Genomic DNA, 6,271 nt, shown 5'->3' on the forward strand with positions numbered 1-6,271 from the left:
TAACTTCCATTGAAAAGTAAATGGGTCTTTTCTGGAAGGTTCTAGAATGACAAAGTTACAAATGCTTGCCATTTTTACATGGAGTTACGTTCTTAAAATGTAAGCCCGTTTAAGAGTGTAAAGGGAAGCACACAGCCAACCACTGAAGCTACCCCAGCAACACTTCAGGGGGAGGGAGCTCACTGTGGAAGAGACCCAAACTCAAAATCCCAAGCATGATTTCAACTACATATGTATCGTCCACGCCCCATCACAGGGTTGAGTGTGGTGTCGCCATTGTAAGGTGGAAACTTCAGTACTCATAGCTTTCTAGACCAGAATTTCTCAGGATAATTAACTTTTATCAGAGTGGAAAGTGGACCAATGAAGTCATGGTGTAGACAGTTGTGGTGCTTAATCTGGTATGAAAAAAAGGCCTTGGTTCAGATCTGGATAACACAGTGTGGGCCAGTGAGTATGCACACATATGTGCGTGTGAATGGACACACGCATGCACACACACGCACACACACACCATCCTCAGGGCTCTGTTGCTTTCATGTATAGGACCCAATGTTAGTCACCTCACCTCAGTTCATGAAAGACAGCAAGTTCTTGCTCTTCATGTTATCAAAATCTGCTATAAGTCCTCTAAGAGACTCAACTTTGTGGCGAGATTAGATGTGCACATTGTAGCAAATAGCAGAGTAGAAGCCAGAGAGGCATTGTGCCCAGCTGGGGTTCCAGGAAGGGCATCTGGACCTTACAGAAAGTTTGGGGATGATCAGGATGGGCAGGGATCTTTGGCATGACTGAGGTCTTTGCTGTTTTCTGTTTTGGGATTTTTTTCCTCTCCCCTGGCTTTAGTCTGGGGCTTCATTGGGGCCTCAGTGAACACATATTTCCAATCCTACACTCTTGGCAATGATTTCCTTGTGATAGAATTGGAAATTGGATGGACATGGAGCAAAGATACCCAAGATCACCAGAGACAGGCCCAGGTACCACAGGTATGCCCAGCCTCAGTACCCCCTGTGCAAACCATTCTGTATCTTTTCTGTACTCTGCAAGGCTTTTATGGAGATCATATTCAAATGCATGGTTTGGGGGCTGCAAAGATGGCTCCATGGTTAAGGGCACTTACTGCTTCCGTAGAGGTCCAGAGCTCCATCTACAGCACGTACATCTAGTAACTCACTTCCTGTACCTCCAATTCCAGGGGACTCAATGCCTTCTTCCAGCGTCCATGTGTACCTGCACACACACGATGGTGCACATAAGCTCATGCAGGCGCACACACATAAACAAAAATAAAATTAAAAGTGTATGTTCTCTCTTGAAGGACTCTGCTAGCTGACTCATTCCTTAGAGGTCTTTCTTTTCTGCCTTTCCCATCATTTCTCTGACTCTACTTCATTTTCATTTTTTTTCTGACATCTTACTTCGCTGGATTGCCTGTACCTATTTATAGCATCTGTGTGGGTCTTTGTTTCTTGCTTTTTAAAAAAAAAAATGTGAAACTCCCATTGCAGTCTTATGCCTTCTTAATTTCTATCAGCTCCATGAGATATGGAGCACACACTACAGACTGTGAAGGGCCATGGGGAGGATCTGGCTTTTAAGCCCATCCTCGGGTTAAGCCCTGGACTATGCACTTACTAGCTGTGTGGACCCATGCCCGTGGCTCAAAGCTAAATATTTGATCCCATACTGAAATCGAGAGAGCTCCTTGTGTGGACACATGTCTTCATATTACCCAGAACACAGGGATGGATGCCTACGGGACTCCCAAAGTCTGCAGACAATGAAGGGCGTGGGAAGCACTTGAGTCAATGGCCCTTGGTATTTGTATTCACACTTTAGCTCCCACCACCCAGGGCCGGGAGTAGATGTGGTAGGCAATGCACTTCACTTGACAGGAGATGCATGATACACCCACAAATCTTCATACTGGAGGTGACTGATATTTTCTTGGTGGTGCTGGGACCTGGCTGAAGACCTCACTGCATCATAGACAACTATTCGGCCTCACCTCCAGTTCTACTTAAGATTATTTCAGAAGAGCACAGCTGTAGAGCCCAGGGTGGTCTCAAACTCGTGACCCTCCTGCCTCAACGTCCACAGTAGCTGAGATTGTAAGTGTGCCATCATAACTTCACCGAGGCAGAGAATACTTTTAAGCATGATTGTAGAAAAGCCATATCAGCTAGGCTTTGTGAATGCAAGGTTAAACCCTAGCTTTATCTTTAAGGTTTTAGCTATTTGTTCGTGAATTTCTTCTTAACTACTATTCATCTTGATGATAATATTTTGGCAACCCCTTAAGTTCTGCAAACGGCCCTGCCTGCCTTATTAACAATGTGAACTCTGATTTGCAAAGTACACCCGCTGTGTTTTAGAATCCCTTTGTGTGTGAAGTGCAGAAGGTGGTGACAGCCTCTACCTCACTGGGTGACTTGTACACTGATATGGGAAGGCCTGTGACCTGTGACCTATGCCCTATGACCACATATATAGTTGGCAAAAGTTCTCTTCCGGGCCATCACGAATGTGGCATGGCCCTTCCCCACCCTTTTATATCCATCTCCTTTAACTCATCCACCACCCGAGCAGCATTCTCTGGCTCTCTGCTCTGCAGGAGACAATTGTTTAAGTCCAGAACAGGCTTGAGCAATGCCTAAGACGTAGCCCTAGGAGTTTCTAATCTGGAGTAGAGATGGATTTGAGCAGAGGGTAGGACCTTAATAAGCCCTCCGGATTTAACCCGCTCCATAGCTCTCAGCTGCCTTTCAGATCACCAATTTCAAAGTCGGCTGAACTAAGCAGTTTGTTATCAGCCTCCCCCAAGCTTTGCTGTAGATAATCAGGCCTCTAACATAGGGTCATTATGGTAATGATGGTACGTGCCGGTGCTCAGGCATCTGGAGACAGCATTTGTGTAGCTCAAACCCATGATGTCGCACACCTGATGCAAGCTAGTTCAAGTCTCCGGAGGGCTGAAGATCACAACACTGTAACTAACTTTTGAACATGCCCCCACGGACAGCCGCAACGTCCCGTCCCCCCCTCCCCCGTCACTGCATGGCCACCTCTTCTAACCTCCAGTCACATCTGACCCCTTGCTTCGTCATGCCATAAATATCCTCATTGCAGAGGAGGCAGGTTTGAGCCCTGCTCTCCATCCCCACGCTTGGCTGCCTTGGGAATAAGTTTGCAGTCTCGGTGACTGGCCTGCTGTGTGATGGGCAGCGCTGGCTCTGTTATGGGTTAGTCCCAAAACTCAATATTACGGGTGCTGCACTCCTGTAATGCTAATACTCTGAGGAGGCTAAGGCAATCAAATTATGAGTTCCAGCCAACCTAGGCTACAGAGCAAGCAAGGCCAAGTTCAAACAGGAGAGGGGAGACGAGGAGAAGGAAGAGCAACACAGGGCCGGTGTGATGGATATCTCACTGCAGAGCAGAAAGTAACTGTCTTAGGCTTTCTGCTGCTGTGAAGAGACTCCGTGGCCACAGAAACTTGTATGCAACGCAAAAATGTAATTGCAGTGTCTAGCTTCAGAGGCGTAGTCCATTATCCTCATGGAGGGAAGCCACAGCAGCATGCACACATTCGTGGTGCTGGGGAAGGAGTCGAGAGTTCTACATCTTGAACTGTAGGCTTTCTAAGCAAAGGAGACTTCAAAGCTCACCCCACCAGTGACGCACCAGTGACTTCCTCCGACAAGGTCACACCTATTTCATCAAAGCCACCCCTCCTTAGAGTGCCTCTCCCTGGCAGGGGGGGGCATTTTCTTTCAGATCATCAGAGTGGCTAAGCATCCACAGGGGGTCAGTGTATGTGATGGGTGGGGGAGTAGGGAGGAGAGAGTCAGGTGAGGCGGGGCTCAGAGTCAGGAGGATGGCCTATTTGGGAGGGGCTCAGTGTCTGTGAGTGTAAGAGACATGTTGTCCCTTAACAGCTCCTCAGACCCAGGGGCCCCAGGTGAACACCTGGCTCCCTGAAGCGCACAGAGCTCCACACCAGTGAAAAGCTGGAGGTGGCAGCAGATGGGCCTCCATGTTGGCAGCTTCCTGTTCCTATCCCATGCCCAACCACCCCATTGCAGCTTTTGGCTGTGTGTCTTAATAGACTTGTAAGCGATGTGTTCCCAAGTCCCTAGTTTTGCCCAGGAGCCTCTCCTCCATTGGTCTGCGTAATAGCTGGTCTGCCCATGAATTTGGAGGCTTCTGTTGTCCCTAGGTGCTTGGTGTATATGAGAAAGCTTTCCACTTTTACTTGCTCTGTAGTGTTCAAGTGACTTGAGACTTCCCTTGTTTTGGGTGGGCCCTGTCTGGGAAGCCTCTGACTGAGTGCCAAAAAAAGAAAAGAAAAGAAAAGCCACTAATAACAATAAGCAAAGGAAATAAAAGGAAATAAAAACATAGAAATACTTAAAAGAAGAAAGAGTCATTGTGTTCAGCAGTTACGGTCCATGCTGAGCTCAGATCACATGAGAGAACTGTGATTCCAACCCAGATGTCTCAAATTCTCCCAGCTGTTAGATGCAATCCTCAGTTGCCACAAATGTCACAATGGAAAAACAAAGTCACCCCCGTGGAGTAACCCCAGACACACTCAGGATGTGTGTGTCCACTCTGTAGGGTCCAGACGAGGCTCAAAAATTAATACTTAGGACCTCAGATTGGTCCTGGCTGGGATTGTCAGCTATAGTAAAGGAAATTTGAGAACTCTGGAAAATTCTAAGAGGATGGTAGTAAGATGAAAGTTGAAGGGCTCTAGCAGACAGGAGCATGACAAACATGACTCCCTCCGTAGGCCATGCCTTCCGCTAGTTCCTCTGCCTTGATAGCAGTCGGATTGCATTCCTAATGCCAACCACCAAGGTCTGTTCCCTTATTTGGCCATTTCCTCCTCCCAAGGCTGACTCCCAAGGTCCTGCTATCAAAGTTCCGAAGTCCAGCAATCAAAAACGCCCTTTTGGCTCAACTTATTTACACTCACAATCAAAATCAACCACCTCACCCTAACACAGGGATTTCCCCCTTTAGCCTTTATAAACTGCACTTGCCTGTGGGCCACATCTGTCTCCTCTACATCCAGAAGACCTTTGTCCCCTTCCAAGACAAACACCTCCCCCCACATTTCACCCTTTCTCTCGTCCTCTGTCTCTAGTCTCTGTCTCTTATGGCCTGCCCTTTGTCCCTCCAGGACAAGTAAATCTCATTTGTGCTAGAACTTGGTTTTGGGTGTCTTGTACTGATTCCAGCCCTTTCAAAAGGCAGGTCACAGAGTATTGTGTGACACTATTTCCGGGGAGATGTAAGCAAAGGTCTACTCACCCCAGATAGGGAAAGTAAGGATAGCAACACAGCCCGTGTTGTGGAACCCTGAGTTGTAATGGGGTCATGTAGAGAAATCTGGGTGACAGGTCACTTACAGGAGCAGAAATGACATAAAGGTAGCTACATCTCCAAGCCCTACCCAGTGTAGGTGGCAGCTCATAAAATCTGGGAACCTGGATTGCACTGCACAGCCTGTAGGCAACTTAGTGGGTTGGCTCAGTTGGTCTGAGCCACTCCTAGGCAGCTCAGCTTGTCAGTGGGTCTTCTAGGGAGCCCAGCTTATCTCCTCAGGCCTTACTCTGGGGTGGGGTGCTAGTGAATATGGTCAGTTCCAGGGGCTTCCTGAACTTACTGAATTGTTTACTCCCTCTCTTAATGAAACCTGCAGAAAGAACACAGTCTTTAATCCCTTGGGACCTCTGTTAAGACAAAAGAGGGTGTGATGGCACTCTAATATAAATAGCCACCCTCTGCTCAGTATCATTGTCCCAGAAAGTGTTAGCACTGGCAAGCTTCTGTTTGGTACCACTGTGGTGCATGATCCAGGCAAGGCTCTAAGGCAGTCAGACCCAGGATGCCCAATGGGAAGATTGCATGGATGGCATGGGCCTGGTGGCTGAACAAAAGATCCTCACACATATGGGAGAGTCAGCAGGAGAGGGTGTCTTGTAGGTGTGGAAGGCCTCGGCCATAATGCAGGATACAGGAGTTGGCTGCTGAGGACAGGAAACCCAACTTCTCCCCTGTCCTGGAGGCACAAATGCTCATATGAAACACATGGCCCTAGCAACTGCAGGACCCCACAAAGAGATGTCACCCATCAAAGACCATCCTGAGATCCGTTCCACCACAGTAGGTCAAAGTTGCCTCGACTCAGTGCCCGAAAGTCACATGACTTCCCCTGTGTATGTCTTCCCGTCAGACCCCAAGAACGTTCTGAAAGGGG

This window comes from Phodopus roborovskii, unplaced genomic scaffold (assembly GCF_943737965.1).
Source record: "Phodopus roborovskii unplaced genomic scaffold, PHOROB, whole genome shotgun sequence".
Lineage (NCBI taxonomy): Eukaryota > Metazoa > Chordata > Mammalia > Rodentia > Cricetidae > Phodopus > Phodopus roborovskii.